This window comes from Puma concolor, chromosome A2 (assembly GCF_028749965.1).
Source record: "Puma concolor isolate L17-30 chromosome A2, mPumCon1.1.hap2, whole genome shotgun sequence".
NCBI lineage: Eukaryota > Metazoa > Chordata > Mammalia > Carnivora > Felidae > Puma > Puma concolor.
Genome location: NC_141668.1, coordinates 130,838,446 through 130,851,067, shown reverse-complemented (window position 1 = coordinate 130,851,067; position 12,622 = coordinate 130,838,446). Strand labels below are relative to the sequence as shown.

The following is a 12,622-nucleotide window of genomic DNA, read 5'->3' as shown; positions in this document are numbered from 1 at the left end:
AAGGATTCCTATTGTCTCCTTCTCCCCACTGCCCCCTGCGTCTTTCTCTTTCTGTCTCATCCCATCAACCTAGAACAAGGTTTGACCCATAGTAGCCACCTAGATACCTGCTAAATGAATGAAGAGGATCTGAGCGATTTTATTTTGGTTTTAATTTGAGAATGTCTGCTAAGGTATGCCTAAGTTATTGCATCAAAGAAGCCTAAATAGGATAAAGTTTGTCTTTCGAACAGATCTCTGTCTCTGGTTGTCTCAAGGCAAGTGGGTAGGCTCCATTATACTTAATGTACTAATATACTCTTCCATTTATGATTCAGAATGGCTGCTCTTGTTCCTACCGTGTCATCTGTATCCTAACCAACAGGAAGAAGGAAATGACTATTAATGTTGCATTCATATATCTTAAAAATCTGACGTGTGTTGGCATACAAAGTTTCCCTTCATATTTGATAGGTCAGAAAGTCACATGACTTATGAAACTGCAAGAAGAGCTGGGAAATACAGTCTTGGGTCAGGTGGCCATATGCTGAGCTAAAACTATTAAAGGAAGGAGGGGAGAATGAATATTGGAATGTAGTTACTCTGCCACAGTGAGTATAGGAAAATGTATTTTGAGTTCCTAAATGCTGCCTTTTAAATATTTTACTTTAAAAATCAAAAGAAAGGATAACTAAAGTTACTTTCTTGTGTGCCTTAAATTTTGAGTGATGAGAGAATTTGACTCATAGTCCAGAAATCGTATTCTTGAAACATTTAAGCCATATTCTATTTGTACGTGTGGATTTCTTTTTATGCCTCAAGATGAGAAAAGGATGGCTATATAAAGGGAATGAAGAAAAATTAGCAAATTATGTGGTAGTAATCACTAGAAGAACTAGAAATAAAATAGTTTCAAATGGTTACCTTTGGAAGTAAAGGAGATGTGACATAAAAGTATTCCTTTTATTATATGTCCTTCTATACTATGGCTTCTTAAAGATCATGTGCCTGAACTGTTTTAATGCAAATTAGACTGTTTAAAGAATAGGATTTTATAAAAATGAAGATATAAAGTATAAACTAAAATAGACAATGAGAAGAATACTTAAAATCAATAAAATGGCAAGTTCAGAAAGTATGTTTTACACTTTATCTGTCTTTATCTTGAGGATGAAACCCAAGAGCGTACAGGAAGCTTGATGATCCAGGGCTTTTTAATGAACGATGTGCTATAGGGACTAAGAATGTAATGTCACCTGATTGATCCCTGTGGTGGTTACGTGAAGATGGGTCCCTCAGGGAGCTAGGATCTATTTTTGCTCACAGCAACTTTCAAGACTTTTCTGTCCACCCCATTCCTCCATTTCAGGAGTGTGATACCCTCTTTTTTTGACAAAGCATTTAGATTTAAGGAAGGCACTCCAAATATGAGCCCTGGGTCTTGGTCATATGTAGACACTAAATTGCAAGTAGTTAGTGGTAGAAAGACTAAGGTCTGTGTGAGGGTGTCATTCCTGAGCTGTCTTCTGCACCAGGGTGGCTGAGAGGCTTCTTGGAGGCATTCATAGAGACATCCTTTCTTCCTGACCAAAGTGAGTTCCTCCCACCTCCACATTCATTGCTCTCGTATTATAGTGAGCCCTGCCACAAGACAGGTATCACCGTGCTGGTGAGTGTTAAGGTGCTAGCCCATGGTTACCTGGTTGTCTTCAGACCCATGGAAGGCTTTTCTTTTTGGGCCAGTCAAACCTGGTGTGAATCCAGTAGTTCCATTTTACCTGCTAAGCCAACCTGGGCTACTTCTAACCCCTCTGGCTCTGGGTTCATGCCTGTGCAACGTGGACTCTCCTAGGATGGCTAGAAGCTCAGGTGAGAAAATGCCTACTCTGGCTGTGTCATCGAGGGGTCATATTAAATGTAAGTTTTCCGGGCGCCTGGGTGGCTCAGTCCATTAAGTGTCTGATTCTTGATTTCAGCTCAGGTCATGATCTCACGGTTTGTAAGCTCGAGCCCCACGTCGGGCTCTGCACTGACAGGAACCTGCTTGGGATTTGCTCTCTCCCTCTCTCTCTCTCTACCTCTCCCCTTCTTTCTCTCTCTGTCTCTCAAAATAAATAAGTAAACTTTAAAAAAAAAATGTAAGTTTTCATCCTGGCTGCATGGTACCTGGAGATCTTTGAAGAAAACTACCTGCCTGACTTCAGATTGACCAAACAGAAAACTTTGGAGGTGGGGGAAGTTGAGGGACAGTAGTATTAAAAACAAGAAGAAAACACACCCATACAGCTTTTCCCAGGAGCTGACTGGAGAAACACCGCCATAGAAGATAAAATGCACCTGCGCCTGTGGGGCCTGGATGGATCAGGAGGCACAAATCAACCAGAATTCAAAAGTCGTCAACTCTTAGCCTATGCTTCAAACTGAAGGGGTCTCAGTAGGCTCCTGTTTATTTCACCACATGATTGAGTGTCTGTGACTGAGTTCCACTGAGAAAATTGCTGTTTGATGTTACATCTTCTCTCCTGAAGGCCCCGCAAAAAATGTCTCCATGCGTGTGTAGCTACCGCATGAACATACCGGTTCTGTTTTCAGGGGTTCGTTAGTCTCCAGGAAGAAAAACCCAGACTTGTGATCTGACCTAAGTCAGCTTGACCGATGAGGGCTCTTTTGACAAATACTCCAGCCCCCAGTGATCATAGATAGGTAGGTGTTACAGATCTCTTCCTCCAAACCCCATCCAAGATGATAGGTTACAAGGCAATCAAACACATAATAGTAAGAAGGCACAAAAGTGGGGGCTCCCCAATCCATTCCTATACACTAGTGAAGCCTGCCACCTACACTTGGGCATTTTAATGCACCCTTTCTTTCCTGGTTCACTGTGAAGTCAGTGTGGGGATAATCCAAGGGCAAAGCCAGCCGAACTTACAGTTTGGTCAGGCAACAGAACACCCATTAAGTGTGTACTGGGGGAGGCACAGGGACGCGTGGGTTTAGACCCTAAGAATTACTGCAAGTTACTAGGCTGCTGAACCTATCGTGTTTTTCTTCTCATGCCCATCATAGTTGAGACCCCATGAAATTATTTCTAGCCAACCACCTAACTGACCTCTGACTGCTCCATTGATAAATTATTGCCAATAGTGTATATTTTTTGTTGGTGAAATGAGTCATGTTTGAGAAATACAGGTGGGTTAGAAATACTACATAGGCACTCCTGCCTTGCACACAAAGGGTTATGACAGGGGTCACCAACTTGTTATGAAAAGGGTCAGATAAAAAATATTTCAGGCTTTGAGGGCCATCTAGTTGATATTGCAACTATTCAACTTGGCTATGGTGGCATGAAAGTCACCACAGTCAATATGTAAATAATTCTCTTGTAATAAGATTATAGTTACGTTAGGTTGTTCACTCATGGTATAGAAGAATCTGGCAAGTTCAGGATCTTGTTTACTTTGGAACAGTGGAAGCACCTGATTCTTCTATCCCTGAGTGTTGCCTTACGTAGGGGATTCTGTTCTGTGATATCAGACATCCGGAAGGCTAGCTGCTAGAACATGTTTGTATTTTCCTTGTGTGTAACTTCTGTGTGAGGACAGAGAGCTGAGACCTCAGTAGGCAAACAAGAGCTGGCTGTGGGACTTGGTGGGGGCTGTTTTTCCTTGTCCAACTCCATGTAAAGGCAGGGGAATGGAGAGGACACCTGTGGCCTTCTCTCCCTTTGAATCAGAGGAGGCCACCATTTGCCAACAAGAATGCAGTGATTGTCAGTGACCCAATTGGCTTAAGTCTGTGTGTAACTGTCACTCAGGCGAAATTTCAGAAATGAACTGACCTGGCCTACTACATGGCTTTCAGTTCATCTTGATCCTGGAAGCTGGCCTCTCTGTGTTGGTCGTAATTACGTGGATTAAAACAGTTAAAACATTTTCTTCTCTTTATATATAAAATTGATTGTGTGTGTGTGTGTGTGTGTGTGTATGCACATAGCATAAAAGTAACCATTTTAACCACTGTTTATTTTTTTTTAAGTTTATTTGGAGAGAGAGAGAGAGAGAGAGAGAGAGAGAGAGAAACATAAGTGGGGGAGGGGCAGAGAGGAAGAGAGAATTCCAAGCAGGCACCACACTTTTAGTGCGGAGCCCCATGTGGAGCTCAAACCCACAAACTGTGAAGTCATGACCTGAGCTGAAACTAAGAAGTGCTTAACTGACTGAGCCACCCAGGCTTTTGTCTTTTTGTGACTGGCTTATTTTACTTGGCATAATGTCTTCAGGTTGATGCAAATTGTAGCATGTAGCAGAATTTCTTTCTTTTTTAAGGCTGAAGAATATTCTAGTGTATGTGCAGACCGCATTTTGTTTATCCATTCATGCGTCAGTGGTCGTTTGGATGGTTTCTAGTTTTTGACTGTTGTGAACAGTGCTGCTATGAATATTGCTGTACAGATAACTCTGTGAGCTCCTGCTTTCAGTACTTTGGGGTACATTCCCAGAAGTGGAATTGTGGGATCATACTATGATTCTATGTTGAAAGTATTTTTCTTTAAATTTTTTTCACATTTATTTATTTTTGAGAGAGCAAGACAGAACATGATCAGGGGAGGGGCAGAGAGAGAGAGCAGGGACATAGATTCTGAAGCAGGCTCCAGGCTCTGAGCTGTCAGCACAGAGCCTGATGTGTGGCTTAAACTTACAGACTGTGAGATCATGACCTGAGCTGAAGTCGGATGCTTAACTGACTGAGCCATCCATGTACCCCTCTGTGCTGAAAGTTTTGAGCCACCATACTGTTTCCCCAATGGCTGCATCATTTTACATTCCTACCTGCAATGTATAAGGCTGCTAATTACTCCACATCCTCTCCAACATTTGTTATGGTCTGTTGTTTTGTTTTTTTTTAATAATAGCCCCACTAATGCACATGAAGTAGAATATCATGTGGTTTTGATTTGCATTTCCCTAATGACTAGTGATGTTGGGCATCTTTTCATGTGCTTATTGGACATTTGGAGAAATAACTATTTTTTGGAGAAATAACTATTTAAATACATTGCCTAATTTTTAAAGTTTAATTATTTTGAGAGGGAAAGAGCGAGCGAGCGAGAGCTTGAGCAGGGCAGGGGCAGAGAGAGAGGGAAAGAGAGAATCCCAAGCAGGCTCTGTGCTGTCAGTGTAGAGCCTGATATAGGGCTCAGTCTCACAAACCGTGAGATCATGACCTGAGCTGAAATCAAGAGTCGGACATTTAACCAACGGAGCTAATAAAGCACTCTGAAAAGTTTTTATTTATTCCAGTTAGTTAACATACAGTTACTATTAGTTTCAGGTGTACAATATAGATATTCAACACTTCTGTATACCACCCAGTGGTCATCACAACAAGTGCGTTCTCTTAATCCCCATCACCTGTGTCACCTACCCCTCTACCTACCTCCCTTCTGGTGACCATCAGTTTGTTCTCTATAGTTAAGAGTCTGTTTCTTGGTTTGCTTTTCTCTCTTTTTTTCCCTTTGCATATTTGTTTTGTTTCTTAAATTCCACATGTGAATGAAATCATATGGTATTTGTCTTTCTCTGAGCATAATGCTCTCTAGCTCCATCCATGTCCTTGGAAATGGCAAGATTTCATTCTTTTTTATGGATGAGTAATAATTCCATTTTTCTGCCTATCTATCATCTATCTATGTATCACATCTTCTTTATATATTCATCAGTCAATGGACCCTTGGGCTATTTCCATAATTGAGCTTTTGTGGATAATGCTGCTATAAACATTGGGGTGCACGTATCCCTTCAAATTAGTATTTTTGTATCCTTTGGGTAAGTACCAAGTAGTGTGCTTCCTGGATCCTATCTCCTACATGATTTTTAAACTGTGTTTCCCAAAGTGGTTCCTTGGAACACTGGTTTTGCAGCATCTTAAATGGGCTTTTTGAGTAAAAAGGGTTCTGAGACCAAATACTAATGGTATGCTTTGGGTTCAATAAAGCCTAAACTTTTTTTTGCTTGTGAAATGCTTGGAACATTAATACACTAATACATACATAGTAAATCTCTGAGTCAGAGAGTATAAAATATATTTCTCAAGCTTAACTGACCACAGAGCTCTTTTTATGTAGAAAAATTTGCAGGACTAGACTTTGCTGAAGAGGATGTAGGGAGTGCTGTGCTAGCTTATTTGCTTTGTCACTGGTTGTCAATTTTTTTTGTTTTACTACATGCCTATGCTCTGTTCTTAGCATCAGCATACTCATGGCTGATGGCTTCCCTCACTGTTTTCTCCCTTTTGCTCACCTGTTCTAGTCAATGGGCAAATCTTGATTCTTCCTCCCTAAAGAGAACTTGAACCCATCCCCTTTATTTTATTTTCCCAGTCCTTAGTATGGTTGCTTGTACTTCTACAAACTGTCTGAATGGGTCTTGCTCTATACCAAGCTACCAGAATGGTCTTTTGAAAACATAAATTAGGGGCGCCTGGGTGGCTCAGCCGGTTAAGCGTCCGACTTCGGCTCAGGTCATGATCTCGCGGTCTGTGAGTTCGAGCCCCACGTCAGGCTCTGCGCTGACCGCTCAGAGCCTGGAGCCTGTTTTAGATTCTGTGTCTCCCTCTCTCTGACCCTTCCCCATTCATGCTCTGTCTCTCTCTGTCTCAAAAATAAATAAACATAAAAAAAAAAAAAAAGAAAACATAAATTAGATAAAGTCATGCCCTTACTTAAATTCTGTATTATTAGTCAGCCCTGGTGTGTAGGTCATTTTGAGCTGTACTGGAAAATGATATCCAAGTACCAAACTTAGTGATGTCTTCTTTTTAATAAAATTCAAGTATAATTAACATACAATGTTAAATTAGCTTTAGGTGTACAATATGATTCAACAATTCTATACATTGCTCAGGGCTCATTATAAGTGTAGTCTTAATCCCCTTCATCTATCCCTCCGTGCCCCCCTTCCCCCCCCCCCCCCCCACATAGCACCCTTCTGGCACCCACTAGATTGTTCTCTGTAGTTGAGTCTTGCTTTTTTGTTTGTCTCTTTTTTTCTTTGTTCATTTGTTTCTGAAATTCCACATGTGTGTGAAATCATATGGTATCTTTCTCTGATGAATTCATTTCACTTAGCATTATACCTTCTAGATCCATCTATGTTATTGAAAATGGCAAGATTTCATTCTTTTTATGGCTGAGTAATATTTTCTTGTGTGTGTGTGTATTATATATATATATATATATATATATATATATATATATATATACATACTACATTAAAAAATTTTAATGTTTATTTTTGATAGAGAAACAGAGCATGAGTGGGGGAAGGGCAGAGAGAGTGAGAAGGAGACACAGAATCTGAAGCAGGCTCCATGCTCTGAGCTGTCAGCACAGAGCATGATGTGGGGCTCGAAACCACTGACAGTGAGATCCTGACCTCAGCCAAAGTTGGACACTTAACCGACTGAGCTACCCAGGCGCCCCACTACTGTGTGTATATGTATGTATGTGTATATATATATATATATATATATATATATATATATATATTTTTTTTATTTTTTTTTATTTTTTTTATTTTTTTGTGAGAGAGAGAGAGTGAGCGAGTGCGGGCGCACGTGCATATGAGTGGGAGAGGGGCAGAGGGAGAGTAGGGAGATAATCCCAAGCAGGCTCCACACCCAGCAGGGAGCTGGACATAGGGCTTGATCTCACAACTGTGAGATCATGATATGAGCCAAAATCAAGAGTTGGATACTTAACCAAATGAGCCACTCAGGCATCCCTATACCACTTCTTCTTTATTTACTCATCTATGCATGGACGCTTGGGTTACTTCCATAATTTGACTGTAATAAATAATACTGCTGTAGGCATAGGGGTGTATATAGCCTCTTGAATTAGTGTTCTCATTTTCTTTGGGTAAATACCCAGTAGTAGAATTACTCGATCCTATGCTAGTTCTGTTTATAATTTTGTGAGGAACTTCCTTATTGTTATCCACAGCAGCTATACCAGCTTTCATTTCCACCAGCAGTGCATGGTTTCCTTTTTCTCCATGTCCTCACCAACACTTGTTATTTCTTGTGTTTTTAATATTAGCCATTCTGACAGGTGTGAGGTGGTATCTTACGGTGGTTTGGATGCATATTTGCCTGATGATGAGTGATGCTGAGCATCTTTTCATATGTCTCTTGGCCATCTGGATGTCGTCTTTGGAGAGATGTCTGTTCATGTCTTCTACCCATTTTTTAATTTGCTTATTTGTTAGTGATGTCTCCTTTAAAAAAGTAAATTAGAGCAGATTCACAGTTATTTCTGGTCTTTTCTTGCAATCGCTTGCATTCTTCTTTTTTTTAAATTTTTTTTTTTTAATTTTTTTTTTTTTTCAACGTTTATTTATTTTTGGGACAGAGAGAGACAGAGCATGAACGGGGGAGGGGCAGAGAGAGAGGGAGACACAGAATCGGAAACAGGCTCCAGGCTCTGAGCCATCAGCCCAGAGCCCGACGCGGGGCTCGAACTCACGGACCGCGAGATCGTGACCTGGCTGAAGTCGGACGCTTAACCGACTGCGCCACCCAGGCGCCCCGCTTGCATTCTTCTTGAAGGAGAGAAAACAGTACTTTCCTCAGAGGTGGTTAGAGGGGTATGATACCAGTTTCCTGTAATCCACAGTCTAATGTCTCTGTACCACAGGAACCAACTGCTATTGTTGAACAGTTTAAGTTATGTGGCAATTGTTGTTTATTGCCATGATTTCTTCGTGGTGTTTCTTGAGTACTGTTAAAATCTGATGAGACTTTTGAGTGCTATAGAAGAAAAACAGATTATCCTGCTTACCAGTGGTTCTCAACAGGGCTCAGTATTCCCTGCAGCCCTGAAGGCATTTGGAATGAGAATGAGAGTTGGGAATGTCCTCACTTCTCTGGGTGCTAGTGGCATTGAGTGCTCTGCTGCCCAGGATGAAAGCTGTCCTGCCCTGCATAGGACAGTTCCGCACATAGAGAATTGTCCAGTGTCAAATGTCCTCATTAAACTATTGGTCATCAAAATGCAAACTTTAGCACTGTGTGTGGTACCTCATCAAACCTATCTCCTGACTGTGTTCTCAGCGTAACTCACACACCCTCCATTTATGCTCCCTGCTCTTCTCCAACATGTGATACCTTCCTGAGCAAGTGAAACTTAATGTGTTCTTTCCTCCATCTGGAATGCTGTTCTATCTTTGACTAGTTAATAAACTCTTCCTTCTGAGCCTCTTTCCATCTCTGACCCTTTCTGCTCAGAGGGAGAGTTAGTTGCTATTGCCCTATGTTCCGCAGCACCCAGAGTGCCTCAGGGTGCTGACCCAGGTAGTCACCGGGGAAGGCACAAGTATGTTATTTCTTCTCTGGGAATATGGTAGGATGATATTTCCCTGCCCCTGCTTAAATTAAGCACAGTCAAATGACTTGTTTGGCCAATGAAGTATAAGCAGAATGGCTTTGTGTAACTTCCATGTGGACACTTCAAGAGGAAGTCATATTCTGCCATTTTCTCTTTCTGTCTGCTCTGGCAGCCAGGAGCAGGGTGGACAGTGGCTGCTCTGACCCTAGACCTTGGAATAAGGAGGATGAGAAGCAGAGCTCTCTACCAGTCCCAGTTGACATGTAACATGAACAAGAAATAAGCTGTGGGGTTGTAAGTCTCTGAAACGCTGAGGTTGCTGGTTACTACAGCATGACCATGCTCAGACTGCCTGAATGACCCCTCTATTCTAACACTTATCACATGGTATTGTTACTGTTTTTTGTTTGTTTGTTTTTGTTTTTAACCAAATAAATATCCCCAGTAGGCTGTGGGCTTCTTTCTGGTAGCGACTGTGTTGTTTTGTTCTGGTGTTGTTACCTTTGCAAAGTAACAAGTTATAGTAAGTATTCCGGTGTAACAAATTAAGTCACCACTTAGTAGCTTAGAACAATAAGATTTTTTGACCCTCATGGCTCCATGGGTCAGGAATTTGGGAGCCGTTTGACTGGGTAGTTCTGGCTCAGAGTCACTTATGGGGTCACAATCAAGATGTCAGTTGAAGGCTTGCCCGGGCCTGAAGGATCCACATCCAAGGTTGCTCACACATATGGCTGGCAAGATGGTGGGAGGCCTTTGTGAGAGGCCTCGATTCTTTCCCATGTGGCCTTACAACATGGTAGTGATGCCAGTGATCTAAGAGGGAGGAAGATTGAAGCAACAATGTCCTTACTGAGTTAGCCTCAGAAGTCACTTCTGCTGGGGGTACTTGGGTGGCTTAGTCAGCTAAGCATCTGATTTTCGCTCAGGTCATGATATAGTGGTTCGTGAATTCAAGCCACACATTGAGCTCTGTGCTGACAGTGCAGAGCCTGGAGCCTGCTTCGGATTCTGTGTCTCCTTCTCTCTCTGCCCCTCCCCCACTTGCAATCTGTCTCTCTCTCTCTCTCTCTCTCTCTCTCTCTCTCAAGAATAAATAAATGTTAAAAAAATTAAAAAAGTCTTCTGCCGAATTTATGTGTTCCAAGTTATTCACCAAGTGTGGCCCACATTCCAGAGGAGAATTAGCTTTCACCTCCTTTTGAAGAAAAGGATATTGCTATGTTCTGAACATTTGTGTAAACCTGAATTCAGGTTTGAAATCCTCACCCCCAGAGATGATGGTATTAGAAGGTGGGGCCTCTGGAAGTGCTTAGGTCATGGAGTGGGGGAGCTCTAGTGGATGGGATTAGTACTCTTATAAAAGAGACCCACAGAGATCCCTTCCCCCTTTCACCACGTGGGGACACAGTGAGTTGTGTCAGCTCTGAACTGGGAAGCAGGCTATCACCAGAATGTGTGTGACCATGACATCACTTTGATCTTGGACTTCCAGCCTCCAGAACTAGGAGACATAATTTTATAAGCTGTGCAGTTTTGTGGCATTTTGTGCTTGTAACTTGAATAGACTAAGACAAATGTCAAGAAAATCTGTGGCCACGCTTGAAAACTACCTCAGCGCACATAGTGGGCCCTCAGTAACCACATCCTGAAGGAAGGACCCACTGTTTTCATTCAGTCTGCTGGGAAGGGCCTCAGCTACTTTCCTCATGTCCTTTAAGTTCAAGTTTTCTCCCCTTCAATTAGCCTTTATTTCAAACTCCATCCCATAGTTTCTTCAGTTGATTTCTGCCCTAGAGAATGAATTATGTATAATCAGTATCTGACAATTTTTTTTTCAGTGTGCCTGAGGATCTTAAAATAGTAAGAGAGCTAAGTCTCACCAGCCTTGTAAATTAGACGCCTCAAAAATTGTCATAGGAAAGTAACTTGAAATTTTGTCCTTTCCACAGGTTGCCAAAACCACCTTTATCTTGTTATTAGAGGATTCTTCCAAACTGGCAATTAGATGTGGGATTCCATCAGACCCACTTGTAACTCTGAAGAGTATCCTTTTCCTCATCTGTGGTGTTTTTGGACAAAACCCTGGCTGGTCTCCTTAGCCAGGTCAGCCCTGTCAGTGTTAGGCTTACTTGTGATTCTGGGTAGCGATTTTTTTAGCTGCACAGATGTATTGACCAGAGCTAACGGAATGTAAGCTTGTATTTCTCATAGGAGCAGTGGTTCACTATTCACCAACTCCACCTTATGTTTATAGAACTTAACTGCCACAAAGAATCAGAAATGACTGTGTCTCCTCCTCAAGGCCCCCTTTTAACAGTGTTCCTTTGCAATTATTCAAGAACTTCAGGGCCAGGACCAGTTGCCTAATGTGTGGGGCTCAGTGCAAAATGAAAATAGAGAAATTTAAGAATATAAGAATTCTAAAATGAGCATCAAAATCAAGCAAAGAGGGCCCTCTGTGACTGCATGCATCACATGCCCACCAAGCTGGCTCTACTCATAGATTTATTCAAGCCAAAAGACACCTCTAACCACCAGGCTGGGATGAAAGAATCTGATGGGCTCACCACAGTAGTTGATTTGGGTGGCCACTGGTGTCATAGTTGAAGGTGAAGGCTGCATGGTTCAAAGGACCCTGCTTGTCCCCTACTGTATGATGGCCTTGTTGGTTGAGACCCTGCCCAGGATGCCATGTTCCTATTCATAGAGCTCCTATTCCATGATTTGTTACCAAATCACCAACCCTGTGGGAGGGCAGCCAGCTCTTACAGTGTGGCATGCCAGCCCAGATTTCTCCTTTTTGAAGCTCCCTTTGAGGCCTTAGTTGGGAGAACTCAGCCGTCCCTGTCCACCCTGATGGGTTTCTACAGCTTTAATTTTTGGGAGAGTAGAAGCTCCTAATATTTTCATCCTGGAAGTTCCTAGCTCCTGATGTCGATTTGCCTTTTCTCATCCCAGGGGTTTACGTAGAAAGAGGGTGGGACAACTTTGCTAACCTAAAGGACCAATAAATTCATCCCTTCAAAGTGTGAAAGCACAGCAATGTTGGCTGCATATGAAGAGGCTACTTAAGTGTCCTTACATAGAGCAAGGACACTTGCTGTAAGGGTCTTTTTAGCTTTCTGGGCCAGTCTTTAGAGTAGCTGTGAAGAATTCAAGTAGAAAGGTCACATATAGTTATATCTTTATTTGGTTTGGCCTGCCAAGATTTTTTTTTTTTTTAAGTTTGTTCATATATTAGAGACAGAGAGAGAA

The 12,622-nt window shown here is 41.9% G+C and overlaps 1 long non-coding RNA gene across 3 annotated transcripts in view; it reads left to right on the top strand.

The window, feature by feature from the left end:
* The first annotated feature begins 518 nt into the window (after nucleotides 1-518).
* LOC112857523 (uncharacterized) overlaps nucleotides 519-12,622 on the top strand; it is a 239,586-nt gene continuing 227,482 nt past the window's right edge. For 2 of the 3 annotated variants that reach the window (XR_003223323.2, XR_015248280.1), the window contains exon 1: nucleotides 573-590. This is a non-coding gene — a long non-coding RNA (uncharacterized LOC112857523). Of the gene's footprint in view, nucleotides 591-12,622 lie in introns of all 3 variants that reach the window. The other variant, XR_015248281.1, reaches the window with a different exon arrangement.